This window comes from Choloepus didactylus, chromosome 9, assembly GCF_015220235.1.
Source record: "Choloepus didactylus isolate mChoDid1 chromosome 9, mChoDid1.pri, whole genome shotgun sequence".
In the NCBI taxonomy this organism is placed as follows: Eukaryota; Metazoa; Chordata; class Mammalia; order Pilosa; family Megalonychidae; genus Choloepus; species Choloepus didactylus.
Window position 1 is genome coordinate 44,520,497 of NC_051315.1, and position 16,925 is coordinate 44,537,421.

Here is a 16,925-nt window from a genome sequence, read left to right on the forward strand (position 1 = left end):
TGAAGGCAGGTCTTCAGGTCAAAGGTTAGACGCTTTCCAAGAGCACTTGCTATGTGACATTTTCCTGGCGACTTGTGCAACTCAGGGTCTGCTCCTCAATTTTGCAAGCTCAGAAACTTTATTTGTTCTACTTCAGAACAGAGCATCTCTCTGAATCAGATGCACATTAAACAAGAAAAACAATTATTTGGTTTCCAATTCACACTACACTAGTCTCCTTGACCAATATTATCTATACATGACCAGTGCATTTTTCTTCTTATGGTCAAAGGGAGTCAGACTGTTATCTGATGGGTATAGGTAAAAATGGAATAGAGCATGGGGAATTTGTTGTAAATGCAAGTGTTTAATGATATCAATTTATGAAATAACCAATGTACCATCTTCACAGATATATATCCCTACTATAGAAATTGAGAGTCTAGGGGTCCCTCCTTCTCACTCTTGGATGGTCTATACATAGCTAAAGTGTGCTTTTCTGTTCCAAGACAAGTATTCCTAATCCCTCTCAGAGATATATTTTTCTTTTGATGTATTAATAATATCAACATTATCATAATTATAATAAATATAATAAAATGACTATAACATTATAGCTAATTCTAGCTCTTCTGCTCCTTGCTTAGGAGATCATTTTTCTGCATACAACACATCTCCCTGATGATTAAAATCAATTGAATGGCCAGACTATTGTTTTCAGGTTACATTTAGAATGTACATAAATTATGTGAAGTAGCAAGCGAAGCCTCCCTGTCTAGGGGTGAATTCTCTTCCAAACACCTTTATGTATTCAAACTAGAGAGTATTAATGATAAATTATAATACAGTAGATCATTAGAGTATCCTTATGTTCAAACAGCCCACCCAGGGCCCAACCTGCTCAAGCTGGCACTCCGTGGAGTCTCTGCCTCCCCCATTCTGGCTCTTTTTGAGCGTGTTTGGCTGCCTCCCCTTCCCTGTGGTCCCTGGACTTGCTCTTGACCTGCTGCTTGGGAATGATTCTGAACTTTCTTTACTTCCTTGTACTCCCTCTTTTGGGCATTTATCTACTTTAACCCAACACTCCCCTGGCTCCATCCAGTTTAACTTTCAAGGCCTCAGGCTAGATGTCATTGGCCTAAAGAGAAGGACTGAGGCAATGTTTTATACAAATTTATGTTCCTTCAGTATCTTGTATAGAGTTAGCTTTCCATAAGTATGTGCTAATATAATGGATGAATCCATCTTCTGAGTTGTTTATAAATGCTTTGAGCCTTAGGCATTCAGGAAATGAGTCATCTTAGCATCTTAACTGGCCAGTGAGTAAGACATCCTAATAGACACTCCCAGGCTTACTTTTTAAATATTAAAAACCATTAATACATTTGCCTTTATTTTGGAGTTACAGTCATTTATTCCAAGGTGCTGCATGGCAAAGTCAGGTACCATTTGGCTTTGTTTTGCTCCTTAGTATTCGTGGTCACCTTATCTTGAGTTTATGCTTAAAAGGTTAATACTGCTATTAGTTACTTGGAGACCTCTTCACTCTTCCACTTCTTTCTCCTATTATATATATATGTGTGTGTGTGTGTGTGTGTGTGTGTGTGTGTACACACACACACACACTATTTACTCAAAAGAGTTATTGCACTAGTGAAAGAAATATTCCATTTGGTCACTTAACTGAATGTCTAACACGGGCAGATTATTTCCAATTTAATGTGATTTTTTTCTCCACCTCTAGGATTAATTATGTTTTTTTTTTTCTCACCTCTAGGATTAATTATGTTTAGTAAAAGAAAAATAATAGGGTTGGTGAAGACAAATAAAAAACATATAGTATTTATGAGAAACTTGACTTTGTTCAACTCAAACCAACAGCAAAATAATTACCATAAATTAGAACACCTCCAGTTAACAGATGAGGAAACTTGGGTTTAAGTAATTTTCTCAAGATCCTTCAAAATGTAACTAGAGGATTGGAATTCTGCCTCTGAAGCTTATACTCTTTATATTAGAGAAATGGTCTATGCTACATAACAGATTTACTCTATACTTGATCTGTACAACTTTCTAGTCACATTAAATTCTATATATTAAACTGCTCAGAAATAGAAATTTCTAGAAGCTTATCCTTTAAGACCAAGTAGCTGGAAGATATCAAGCTAATAATATGTCTTCTACCATGACATTAAAGGCCAATCCTGAAACTGTTGTTCAGAAGAGTAAAGAATTCCAAATAAAACTGCCATATTATGACTCCAAATCCTATGTTATAGAACTGATACATAATACAAACCTAGCATTTAAAATGTTTCATTCATTGATAAGAATTCTTCCAAGAGAATCTTTCCTGGGTTTTAGGAGTATTATACCTGACCAGAAAAGTTAAGCCCACTCAGACACTAAGTGTGGTTACTCAATTTACCATCCTAAGGGAAAGTGCTTGGCCAGGTCAGTTGAGAGCACTGGTAGTCACCCAAGGCCTTGACTAGCAGTACTGAATATTAAGGAAGTAGGCCTTGTTAGTCAGCTTCAGAAAGTTGATATAATGGTTAAGAGTACAGAATCTGGAGTCAGGCTGCCAAGGCTTGAAACCTATTTCCACCTTTTGCTGGCTCTGTTATCTTCAGCAAGACATTTAACCTCTCTGTGCTTCCTCCTTGTAAAACGGTCATACAATTGTACTTACCCCACAGGATTTCTGTGAGAATTAAATGGGCTAATACATATAAAGCTCTTACACAGTGTCTTGTACATAATAAGCTTAGCTCAATAAATGTTAGTTATTATTGATAATGAGAATCAATATTATAAAACCTTCTTCTAACAAGTACTAAGGTGAGTAATATGGTTTTAAGGACAAGTAAGTATAAAACTGAGGAAAGAGGCAACATAGTAGCCAAAATATATATTTGCAAAAATGGAAATTTTCATTTTCATAAATATTTCATAATCTTTGCTTCTTTTGGGGGTCATCTTGGTAGGGGTGATGACAGAAGTAATTATCATAATAGTCGTTTATGTTAATGGAAGACTTATGGTCACAAAGTACTTTCACAGATATTTTGCTCTATAATAATGCTGTGTGGCTTGTAATATTTCCCTTTTATGGATGAAGAAACTGAGACTTAGAAAAATAACGGTAATATTTTTAAGTGGTAGAACTGGGACTGAAACACAGGTTTTTTCATGCTGAGTTTCCAAATCTTCTTCCAAGGCGGTGTGGGGAATGTGGATATAGAGATTTTTATGCTCAACACAAGTAGTAAAACAGCAGAAAGTATTCAATTAGTTTTAGTTTGCCTCAAAAACCCAGTCATTTCTGCTTAAATAATTTGCTATGCTAAATTAAAAATAATTGATGAAAATGCACAAATCACTTGTGACTAAGCTTGATTTTCCTTATTAATGAAGGATAGGGTCTTGATGTCATTCTTGCTGTTACTTACATTTAAAAAATGGTAATACAAATACAGAGAATGTAATTAATCTATTCTCATTTTAGTATTTGAAATAAAACTGCTTTCAGATTTGTTTTTGCTTTTAAAACAGACCAATATTTCTTGGACATAAATAGTTGTTATATATCTATGTTTCTCATTCTTCAAATTTTATACAAACTGAAGGTTAAAACTAACATTTCCGAAATAATTGATGCTGCGGCACAAGGAGAGAGAATCAACGTGAGGTCAGACATTCACATTAAAATTTAAAGAACAGGTCTACTATCTGAAAGGATTCAAATGCTTCTTATAGATACATCTAAATGTGTTCCTTTCCAAAGAAATATGTGGGTCCTGAATAGCTTAGATATTCACATATTTTATGGAAAAGGTGCAAACCAAATGATCTCAAGTTACTTTCTAGCTATGTAGCACTGACATTTCAATAGCTTTAAGCAACATCATATTATTGGTGAACTTTATCAAAAAAGAAATCAACTTCTTACATTCAAAGTGGCTGAGTTCTAAAAAATTTTTTCAAAGGTTACTTAATACTAGCATTTCTTTAACAAGTACTTACTTTTTAAATGATTATGATTTCAGTGTCATGTACATTAAAAAACTGGATATGTCACCAATTATTCCAATTATTCCATGTATATTCTAAATAACAACTGTCCCAGAAGGGACAAATAGGCCTTTAATATATGTTGTTAAATAAGGACATACAGGTATTATGTAATATCTAATTAGATTCACAGATTACATTATGATGATGAGTTAAACAAAGTGCTCTTATTTTCTCTGTCTTTCAGACAGTATAATGACATGTGCTATTATTTAACTGTGGAAGAGTATAACAAGAAAGGAGTCTAAATTCCATAAATTAATCTAGTCACACATTAAATATTTATTGAGAGCTTTTATGTGCCAGACACTCTTCTAATTACTGAGGATACATCAGTGAACAAAAAGACAGAATCCCTGTCCTTGTGGCACTTATAATCTAATAGGGGGAGATCCATAATAGATATATTAAATAAGACATAATGGGTAGTATGCTAAATGGTGGTAAGAGCCCAGGAGAAAAACAAACCAGGGAAGGGGGTTATGGAATGTTGGAGAGGGACTGAAATTGTAAATGGGGTGCTGAGGGAAGGTCTCACAGGGGAAGTGACATTTGAGTGAAGACCTGAAAAGGGAGAACAGTATGTTAGGCAGAGGGAAGTTCAAGTGCAAAATCTCTGAGGCATGTGGTGCCTTTTTGAGAAATGGCAAGGAGGCCCTTGTGGTTAGAATGGAATTAAGTATGGGTAAGTGGTGGAAGATGAGGTCAGAGTGATAGGTGGCATAGGATCCATTGCGAGGACTTTGGCTTTTGCTCTGAATGAGATTGTAAGCCACAGGAAGAGTTTGAGCAGAATAGCCCATTTTTACTTAATAGGATTTCTCTGACTGTTGAGTTGAGGATAGACTGACTGGAGGCAAGAAAGGGACCAAGGAGTCAACAGGTTATTTCAATAATCCATGCAAAAGATGCCTGGGACCAAGATGGCAGCAGAGGCTGTTGTGGGAAGTGATTAGACTCTGAATATATTTTGCAAATAGAGCCAACAGTTGGATGTCTCCAAAGCAGAAAAATTGGGGCCTAGAGAGACTGTGACTTGACTGAGAACTTGTCTGTCATTGCCAGAGCTCAGCATCAGATCCCAGGTCTTGTTCTGCCAGATCTTATACTTTTCCTATTAATGTCACTTGCATAATAGTTGAAACAACTCATCCTTTGAAATCAGACTGGGAAATGAAAAATATTACTTAAATGAACCTGTCAGGATTCATGGTTTTAAACCAAACGGTATCATTTCAAAGTCTCCCCATGGTTCATATCATTTTATCCTCAAGTCCAAACTCATTAGCCCAGCACATTGGATGGTTTAGACCTGAATTGATTTCTTCCTGTTTATCCAAGTGATTAACATCTGACTCTAATCCTTCACTTATTCATGTATTTTTAAAACGATTCTTGAATGCCTGCTAAGGTGCCAGATCCTGGAGCTTAGCTACTGCCTGACTCCATGGAAACCTCACCTTAGCTGTTCTCAGGAGCTGTTGGGCTGGTTACCTACTCCTTAGTGCTCCTGTAGACACTCGATACATACCTCTTTTTTACTGTTTATCACCTTGAATTACATTTATCCATTTATCTGTCAAATTTTAGGCAATTTGAATATAGGATTAAGTCTTGTTTATCTTTGTATTTTCAGAAACCAGCACAATGCCTCAGGCATAGCTGGTGTTCATTGAAGGGTAAATTAATCTATTTTACTCAGAGGAATCTGCTTTGGGATCACTTTCTGCTTTTTCTTTGATCTCATTCTTTGCAAGGTGGGTGATCAATGAAAAAGACTTAAAGAAAAGTTATATTATTTGATTAATACTGGTAAATAAACTCTGAGGCTTTGATTGTATAAAATTAAACATCTGCTAGGAGATGAAAACTAAGGTTAATTTGATGTTTGGGGGCAAAGACTTAATGAATAGGCAACGTTTTTTGATTTTTATGTTGTGTGTTCAAGTTCCTAGACAAATAGTAAAAATAAGTTAAGACTGATTCATTAATTTACCGAATATTTATTGAGCACCCATAATGTTAGGATTTTCCAAACACCATTGGTTCATGAGATGCTTTTAGGTGGCATATGGACTTTTTTTAAATTTGAAAATAATGTGTTTATATTAATGTGTAATTCATGAAAATTATTTTTTAGGAAGAAGTTAGAGTTTAAAAGAAGTAAGTTGATTAGAAGAGAAGTGTTAAATTAATAAAAAAGGAAGCAACAATAGTGAGGGACATGTACAAATATTAAAAATTTGAGAATTATTGTACTGTGAACCTGAATTCTGTAGTAGCAACCAAGAGATTTCCACAGAGATCCAGTCTGCCTGACCAGCCAAATGGATATGAAGTATTACAGCTGGTACTGAAGCTAGTTTCATGAAGAACTAGGTGTTTCTCTAGTCTAAAGAGCATTCCAGTTCTTTTTCTTGTTACTGTGACTGTTGGCTTTAAATTTATGAGTCTGATTGATATAAAACCTCCTTACTGATAGTTCTCATCTGGAACTCTTTCATTCCTCATATTTTCCTTTCTGCTTTCTTTACTTGACCTCTTTTGTCTTCTTTTATCTTCATTATCCTCCACCATCTCCTTAAATTTAACCTAAGTATTTTTATAGTGAAATGAGCATCAACATAATTTTGGGTACCAAACAAAAACTTACAAATGTTCTTTGGCTCATTTTGCGTCCTGTTTTTTGTTTCTTTTTTTTTTTTTCCTGGTTAATTAAAACCAACTGTTGCCTTATTTAAAAATGAAACTTAAAGGATGAAACCATCTAAAGTTATACTGCATTTTTAAGGCCTAACAAACCTAGAAAATTTCTCTCAATATTTTTGGAACATAGGAAATTGTGGGATATAAAAATTTCCCTTGATCCAACACATCTCCTCCCCTCAAGTTTTTTCCCAAATCTCAACATGCCTGTCTGAAATACTTATTTAACTATTTCATGAAAAACTCTGATATCCTATGAAATGTTTAGATTTGAGTACAAAGTGGTTATCTCCAGCCAGTTTCCTCTAAGGAACTAATACAATGAAGTTTGTCACTGAATAAAATGTATTTCTACCAATTTTGTAGTTCTTAAAATATCAAGTAAAAGCTCCATGATTTCCCCTATTTGCTTTTAGTTTCAGCTGCATAATTTTACCATTTAAAAAGCTGTTCAATAGAAACTGACAAGAGATATGAAATCCAAACTAATTTTATTTCATTTAGTATCTATTGATCACACTTCAAATTGTTTAAATCTTCTTTGTTGCAACCTCATATGAAGTCATTTCTACCTGGAAAAGAGTTATAAATTGATAAATAAGCAGAAGGGGATAACTAGAGAACTATTAAAGGATCATTGAGATCTCATTTTTCCTCATTACATTTCCTGGAATGCTAGTGAAGGAGTCTCATATGCCACAGATTTATCCATCTGGGAATTTTTTTTTTTTTTTTCTTCAGATTACTCAAGTGATGTTGGAAGAATCTGAGAAACAAGGCTCCTTGTTGCATATAGTATTATTTGGATTCTAAGTCTCCCCCCCCCCCCCACACACCAAAACCAAATGGAAGGGACTTCCACTTTTCATGGGAATTATTTTAGCATCTATTCAGAGATTATTGAAAGTTAGCCTATAAAACAATGTTTATCAAAATTTAATGTGCATTCAAATCACCCAGGAAACTGGGCTAAATAAAAAATGCAAACTCTGTATAGTAGGTCTGGGCTGAAGTCTGAGATTCTGTGTGTCTAACAAACTGGTAGGTGAGGCTTTCGTTACTTCTGTAGGCACCACCCTTTGAGTAGCAGGCTCTAGAACAGAGATGTTCCTCTTTGTAGACTGAGGACTACTTGCATCTGAGTGAGCGGGGGTGCTCGCTTGAATGCAGATCCTTGGTCACCACCCTGTTTTCCACACAATCAAAATCTCTGTATGTGCTCTCTACTTCTAGGAATAGGCATTTTCTAATAAGCACTCCTGTTATTTTTAAATATATTAAATTAAAAACCAAACAAACAGACAAAACTTTGCATCAAGTAGACTGGAGTTTTATATTTTTCCTGGGGCAGAGAGAGGGTCGAATAGGCATTGAAAGAATGGGCTAAAAATTAGCAGTGGTTTGCATTCCTTGAAAACTCTACCTAGTACACCCAGGGGAGTGAATCTCCCTGGCAACGTGGAATATGACTCCCGGGGAGGAATGTAGACCTGGCATCGTGGGACAGAGAACATCTTCTTGACCAAAAGGGGGATGTGAAAGGAAATGAAATAAGCTTCAGTGGCAGAGAGATTCCAAAAGGAGCCGAGAGGTCACTCTGGTGGGCACTCTTACGCACACTTTAGACAACCCTTTTTAGGTTCTAAAGAATTGGGGTAGCTGGTGGTGGATACCTGAAACTATCAAACTACAACCCAGAACCCATGAATCTTGAAGACAGTTGTATAAAAATGTAGCTTATGAGGGGTGACAATGGGATTGGGAAAGCCATAAGGACCACACTCCTTTGTCCAGTTTACGGATGGATGAGTAGAAAAATAGGGGAAGGAAACAAACAGACAAAGGTACCCAGTGTTCTTTTTTACTTCAATTGCTCTTTTTCACTCTAATTATTATTCTTGTTATTTTTGTGTGTGTGCTAATGAAGGTGTCAGGGATTGATTTGGGTGATGAATGTACAACTATGTAATGGTACTGTGAACAATCGAAAGTGCGATTTGTTTTGTATGACTGCGTGGTGTGTGAATATATCTCAATAAAATGAAGATAAAAAAAGATACAAGGTAAAAATGTTTTTGTATGTGGGAAAGCAAATGAATGTCAACCATGTAGAGAGTTGAAAAGGGGATGGTATTCAGGAAAAAAACATAAAGCAAACTGGAGTCTATGGTCCACAGTAACATTGTAATATACCTCCATTAAATGTAACAAAGGCAATATGCCAATGCTAAATGTATATGAGAGGGGGATATAGCGGAGGAATATGGGATTCTTGGTAGTGGTGTTATTTGCTGTCCTTACTAGTATATTGTATTGTATGACATGTTATTTTTCTTTTTATCATTTTTTTCTTTTTGCTAAAAAAAAAAAAAATTTTTCTTGTAGTAATCAATATGTTCAAGTGCTGATTGTGGTGATAAATGTACAACTTTATGATGGAAAAAAAAACAAAAAAACTAAAGGACAAATGGGGTGGGATGGGGGGATGATTTGGGTGTTCTTTTTTCACTTTTATTTTTTATTCTTGTTCTGGTTCTTTCTGATGTAAGGAAAATGTTCAGAGATAGATTGTGGTGATGAACGCATAACTATGTTATCATACTGTGTACAGTGGATTGTATATCATGGATGATTGTATGGTGTGTGAATGTATTTCAATAAAACTGAATTTAATTAAAAAATTAAAAAAAAAAAAAAAAAAGAAAACTCTACCTAGTGTTGTGGGCTATGAAATTGTGCTTATCTCCATTTCATAAGGTGCTCCAACTCTTTAGAGTCCACTTGAAAGATGAGAGAAAAAATAACATCTTTATCCTTTATCTCCTTTACCTTGGATTACTCTCTAAGTTCCCTTTTACAGTTACAGGTTCCTAAAAGCTATTTAGCCTAAAAGATGCCTTGCTTTCAATTATGACCTAGGAACAACTTGAAGATAACAAACTACTTCCTGTGGCTATCTTTCCTTCACTTGTGTTCACAGTTTTCTTCTGCTTTCTTTAATATCCATCTCTGACATCCCCTCCTTCTGAAAGCTTTCCTTGCACAAACTAGTGGCATATGTTAAAAAGTTTTCTTAAATGTTCTTTGATCCACGACTCAATAATATTCTTAAGAATCAACTGGACAAGGATACAAAGATATTCAAGGCAATGCTGTTAATAATACAATTGGAAACCGTCTTTGTAGATCCTTGAATAGGAAAATAACTGAACAAATTTTGGTACATCTTTGCAATGAAATACTATATAGCTGGTAAAAATGATAATATAGATCCATCTTTGTTGTCATAGAAAGATGTTCTCAATATTTTGTTAAATGAGAGAAGACTTACAGAACATTATACCAATAATAATGATCACAATAAAATATAATATTGTATTTTCAATTCACTGATGTGTTCTAAGTGCCTGGAACAGAAAGCTCTTAATAATTACAAGTTAGATGTTGAGTGCCTTATATGACCTAGGGATTCTTCTAAGAACTGAACTCCCATCATCTTGTTTATCATTACAAAAATCCAGTGAAGTTGGTATTATCCATATATTATACATAAGGAAATTGATGCTCAGAGAGATTAAGCAGATTGTCCCTGGTTGTGGAGGTAGAAAGTGACAAGATCTGGTTTATAACTACATGACTCAAAGACCATGCCTTCATATATAGTTACTCATTTAAAGAGTTGTGCATATAAATGCATAGAAAAATCCTTAAAATATTTATAGAAATCTTGTAACAGTGGTTAATGCTGATCTGCATGCTGGGATATAGGGATTTTTTTTTTCTCTCTCTCTCTCTTTCTTTTCTTGTTTTCTTGTCTCTATATTTTCATGTTTCTATAATGAACCTGGATTATTTCTGTAATAAAATATCTACATTAAATAGGGCCTTTTTGATTGGCTTCACCACCATCACCCCCACCACATCACCACCAACAAAAAGGCCTTTTTGGCATTTTTCTTTCTAATAAGGATGAATCATACCCTTTGCTGTGCTATCTCAAAATCCCGGTCCACATCTACTTTTTGTTCTTTTTACATTCTAATAGAAATTATTGTTTCTGTGTTGTTCCTTCCAACTCAACTAAGTTGGAGAATGTTTTTTATTCATCATTGTATTTTGGGGGCTTAGCACTATACCATAATACCAGACATATGTCCAAAGAGTTCTACCTAATTAAAAATACCTTAAACAGTTAAACCATAGTTTGCCGTTCCATTTTTCTTTGCCCCTTTCCGTGTGCAGTAAATATTAGGTGTTTCTTCCTAGTCTCAGCTGTGGCAGAGCTAGTCTCCACCACCCTTTATCTCCTACTGCTAAGAGCAGTAGCCACTAACTGTAAAAAAATCAAAACAAAGCACTTTCCCATCTCCCTGATGGAGTAAAAGCGATGAAGCCCAAATAATGCTTAGTTACCAAAAAGCCACGCCAGGTGTCTAATCGAAAGGGTATTGATTTTAGCTAGTAAATAGCTCTTAATATAGTTGGAACCTGGGTTGAATATGCAGCCTGGTAATCAGCTAATAAAGCAAACAGGAGCTGGAGAGAACAGGCACTGTTGGATAAATAGCAGCCTGTCATCCAGGAAGCTTGCCTAGGTCTAATACCATCTCATACCAAGGACTTGAGTTACCTTTAGGACTCCATGAGTAGTATTTTCAGCCATTAAATAAGGAAAAAAACTATTAACTTATCGTAGGGTATGATATATAACTAAAAGCAGTTGTAAATGTCTTGCAAATATTACAGGCAATAGAAATGCTTCCTGAAGACAGATGTTGTAATTTAAAAATCCTAAGTGGGGGAGGTTTAATAACTATTTTAGATCATTACGATAATGTTTAGTGTCCTAGGATAATTATTAAACAATTCTCAGTTTGTTAAATCATCTGATACTCCTGAGAAATCCATAGGCTGATCAGTTCTCACATTATTCTCCAACTGCTCAATGCAATGCAAAGTGGCAAGGCCAGTTGGAAGTAAAAAAAGGTAAAGAATGAGAAAAGGATTAAGTTAGCCAGATAATACTTGAAGAAAGAAAGAAAAGAAAAGAAAAAAACCTGGATGGATGGTCAGAGAGCTAAGGTGTAACTGTTAATGTGGAAAGGGTCTAAATTGGAGATGGTCATTCACACTCCCAGAGGTCAGCTCTGACACGAAAAAGAATTGTATTTGGCCTGTACAGTGTTTTTTTGTTTTGTTTTAAAAGATTTGATTGTCAATATTTTCTTAAAATGGAAAAAAACTCATAGATTTCCAATTTCTTTAAAAAAATTAGAGTATATGGTAACACTGGGCCCAATTCCTCTATGAAAACAACAGTGGACAAGAGCTGAGTAGAGGCTACCCCTTTTGCTTATTCTAAAAATGCTGGTTATAAAAATCTTACAGCTTATTAAAAGTATTACAGGCAATAGAAATAACAATAAATGTCTATCGGCTTACTTGTAGATTCAACAACTGTTAATATTTTGCCATTTCTATTATAAGATTAAATACCTCTATCTGTACATTTATATTTTCGCTAACCAATTTTGAAGTATGGAGATGTTAGTTCATCCCTAAATACCTTAGCATGTATTTCTAAAAATAAAGACAATTTCCTACATAATCTTAGTATTTTCACACCAAACAAAACAAAACAAAACAAAACAAAAAACTATTGTAATTCCCTAATGTCATTTTTTTATTTTAATGTTTTTTAAAAATATAATTGAGATAATAAACTTATTTAAACCCCTAATGTCATTTTTTTTTTAACTTCCAACATAGCTTTATTTCCTAATGTCATTTTATACTCTATCCATATTCAAGTTTCCCCATTGTCCCCAAAATGACTTTTACATTCATTTTCTTTTCAAACCAGCATTGAACTAAGACACATGCATTGCATTTGGTTTTGTTACATATGTTGCTTTTACTCAGGCTCTCTATCCTCTCTCCCCATCTTTCTTTCCTTCTATGACATTGTCTTATTGAAGAGAAAGGACCAGTTGGTTTGTGGACTAGAATTTAGATCTGAAGGCTTGAAAAATTCAGGTTAAATATTTGGGGCAAAAATAATTGCTATGTGATGCTGTGTACTTTGTATTATGTATCACATCAGGAGGAACACAATGTAGGGTTGTCCCAGTTGGTAATGCAGAGTTGGATCACTGGGTTCAGGTAGCGGGCTCACCCCTTTAGATGTGGCATGCTTTCTCCATTTGCAACAGACTCCACCACTCCTTATTTGTCTTACATCAAGCCTAATTAACTCACTTTACCTTGCCCAGGAGGCATATCGGAACTTTGGCCTAAAGTATATCACACGCTACAATTCCGAGTGTGTGGTAATAGCATATACCACTGTATCTCTGGCACAATAAAATAGTACACAGGTGATACTCAACTAATATTCACTGAATGGCTGAAGTTAGAAACACCTAAGTGAAAAACACCTGAAAAAAAAAAAGTAGAGTGTGAGGAAAATTCCAGCAATTCATACTCCTGAACTATGAGCCTGGTGCTCTGACATACGTGGTATGGATTGTAGAGGCTGCTGGCTCCAGGGGATAGATCTTTATTTGAACTGGACAGAAATTTACAATCCTAATGGAGAAATTAGAACAAGGAGGAAGAATAAATTTTAAATTCTGTGGAAGTTAAGGGGTTTGGTTACCTGGGCCTCACATTTAAGAAGGACCCTGATGCAAACTGGGATCTCTGGAAGCAGATACTGAGATAGAGATTGTCTTTAATGATATTTATTAGGGATTAATACCTGTGAAAGAAGGGGGCAGAAATAGGATTGGGCAGAAGGAGAAGTAGAACTGTGATGCAAGCCAACAAAGCCTCAGCCAACCCCTGAGGGAGTTCTAGGACAGAACCCATCAGAATTATCTCCCAGTTATCTAGGTGAGTGATTATACTAGTTTGCTAGGCTACCAAATGCAGATACCATGAAATGGGTGGGATTTTAACAGTGGAATTTACTAGTTTACAAGCTTATAGTTCTCAGGCCATGAAAATGTCCAAATCTAGGCATCATTAAGACAATACCTTCTTCCTGAAGACTGGCTGCTGGTGATCCTGGACGACTCCATCACATGGGAAGGCATGGTGGCATCTGTTGGTCTCTCTCTTCTCTTCCAGGTTTCATTGCTTCCAGCTTCTTTTTTCTATGGTTTTTTCTCTATTTGCCTGAATTTCATTCTCTTATAAAAGACTCCAGTAAGAAGATTAAGACCCACCCTGAATGAGGTGGATCACATCTTAAGAGCCTACTCACAAGATCCTACTTACAATGGGTCCACACCCACAGGAATGGATTAACTTTAAGAACATACTTTTCTGGGGTACATACAGCTTCAAACCATCACAGTTTTTATACACTTGCCTCACTCAATCATGGGATAAGGACTAATCCAGGAATGGAAAAACCTTAGGTGAGGTGGCTCTATCCAGTAGAGGGAAATTCTGAAGGATTTGGGAGCTGAAAGCCACCTGCTGAAGACACTCCCAGCTGCTGAAGAAATAAATCCTGCTTGAATTCAGATTTGGGTGGTATAACTCCTGGTCCACTAAGGACCCTGTGGTGGCTTGGAGTTACATACCCCAGAAAAACATATTCTTAAACTTAATCCATTCCTGTGGGTGTGAACCTATTGTAGGTAGGATCTTCAGTTAAGGTGTGACTCAATGAATCAGGATGGGTCTTAATCCTATTACTGAAGGCCTTATAGGGAAGTCCACAGAGAGAGAGAGAGAAAGCCAGAGGAAACAGCCAGAAGCTGGAAGTCAACGAAATTTGAAACACAAGATGCTGCCTGTTCAAAGCCAAGGACAATGGATCGCTGGTCACCAGCCCCAGAATGCCACAGTCCTTTAGAAGAAAACATTACCTTGATGACAACTTCATTTTGGACTTCTCCTAGCCTCAAAACCATGAGTCACTGAATTCCTGTTGTTTAAAACAACCCATTGCATGGTATTTGCTCTAGCAGCCAGAGAACTAAAACAGACCCCAAATTTAAAATTTTGCTCTTATCTTTAAATGAGGCTATATGGACAGTTACTGAAATATTTCCTGCATTAAGCATCAGTGGGCTAATTGTAAACATTCAGATTATACAACAACTTTCTAAACCTTGGCTCAGCATTTTTTTATTTATTAGGAAGCTTAAAAATAAAGTGATCCAGGCATCTCTCAAATTTTATAAGGCTCTAGTATTCCTTGAATCTCCCACAGGATAGAGCCCGCTTTACATAGTTGTAAATTGCTTTGGGATCCTGAATGAAAAATACCCTAAAATGTCAATGATGTAGTGAAGGTCTAGCTCTACAAAGATACACAAAACCAGATCAGCTGCCAAAACATAAATATAAATATCACCTGGCTGGGATACAGATAAACACAGTTTGATGTTTTTCTAACTCACATTAGCATCAGTGCCAAAGTGTAATAAACGCAGGAAGGAAGCTGTATTAATTTCTTATTGCTGCTGTAACTGATTACCAAAACTTGGTGGCTTAAAACAACAGAAATTTATTCTTTAACAGTTCTGGATGCCAGAAGTCCAAAATCAGTTTCACTGGGCTGAAATCAAGGTGTTGTGTTCCCTCTGGAAGCTCTGGAGGAGAATCCCTTCCTTATCTCTCCTAGCATCAGGTGACTGCCAGCATCTCTTGGCTTGTGGCCACATCACTGCAATCTCTGCCTCTTTGGTCACATTGCCTCCTCCTCTTCTGTGTTGTCTCCCTCTAGCCTCCTTCTTATAAGGATACATGTGTATTTAGGCCTCGCTGCAATAATCCAGGACAATCTCTCCATCTCAAGATAATATTCACAGGTTCCCGGGATTAGAATGCGGGTACTTTTGGTGGTGGTGGTATTGGTGGTGGTGAGGGCATTATTTAGTCTACTACAGAAGGTTTTAAGTCTTTGCTTTAGGTCAAAGTAGGCCCTTTTCACCTACCCTTGTTTCTCAAGCAGGAACATAACTGGTGCCTAGGATGACAATAATGATGGAAAAGTCAGAACTTTACCTTGCAGCACTTGGAGATACACTTCAGGAAGGCTGCTTTGTGAGGGCAGAACTTTTGCTCCATTGCAAAAATACAAGAGATACAGGCTGATACTGAAGAACACATGCTCAGGGAAAACTGCTTCACTCCATATTTGACTACTGAAAGAAACTTATCAGAACACACATTACTTTAAATACACTAGGGAAAACATATTTTTAGGTGCTCCAATGCAAGTTCTCTAGCTTCTTACCATGTCAAGTTGTCTCAGTTCTTGGAAACTTGGCCAGGGTTAAAGAGTTAAGCAGGAAAGGAAGGGGATTATCTGTTTACAGTGTGGTCTAGAGAATTTTAACATAATATGCTTTCCATTAAATTGTAAAATTTCTCCTCAGTGGATGTTACATAGGACCATTTTTCTCCTTCTGTTTTATACCACCCTAAAGAGCTATTCCAAAAATGAACTTCAATTTGCAACCCAAGGATAACAGAGCAAATATTCTCTCCTTTTCTGTCATTCATTTTTTTTTGGATTTGCACTATGATTTTGCTGATAGAGGAGGAATGACTGAGATTTGCTTTTGAGGCCAAGGTATTTGCTGAGGGGAACAGCACCTGTTCCTCTCTGGTCTATACTTATTCTGTGTGAGTGCCTTCCTTTTGACATAGCAGAAATGAGGCTGATGTCCACAAATTTCAAGGCTGCTGAATTAGGACAAATTCTCATTTGAAAGCCAATCATGTACAGACATAAATGCCACCCATTGCTTTATAAGCATTCACTTCTGAGATTGAAACCATTCTCTTGGCTATATAACAGGTATTCAAATACGGATCAGAACAGATCTCTAGTTTCTTGGGCTGTTTATACTCAGCACAGCCACCACTTTCATTGTTATAGTAACCAGCTTTCCTCTGAAGAGCCCAATTCTCTATTTTTGTTTCAGTTCCACATCAGAACCTGATATTCATTCATGTTCTCTGCATGAGTTTTTTTGGGACATTTCTGTTTACCCACAACCTTCCTGTTGTGATTAAATAGAGGTTATATTCACAGACAACATTATTCAATTTGTATCATCACTGTTTGCAAAAGCTTGTTTTCATTTGCTGCCCTATCCTAGAAACACAGTGGATTCCTGCCTAAGGAAGGAATATGCATT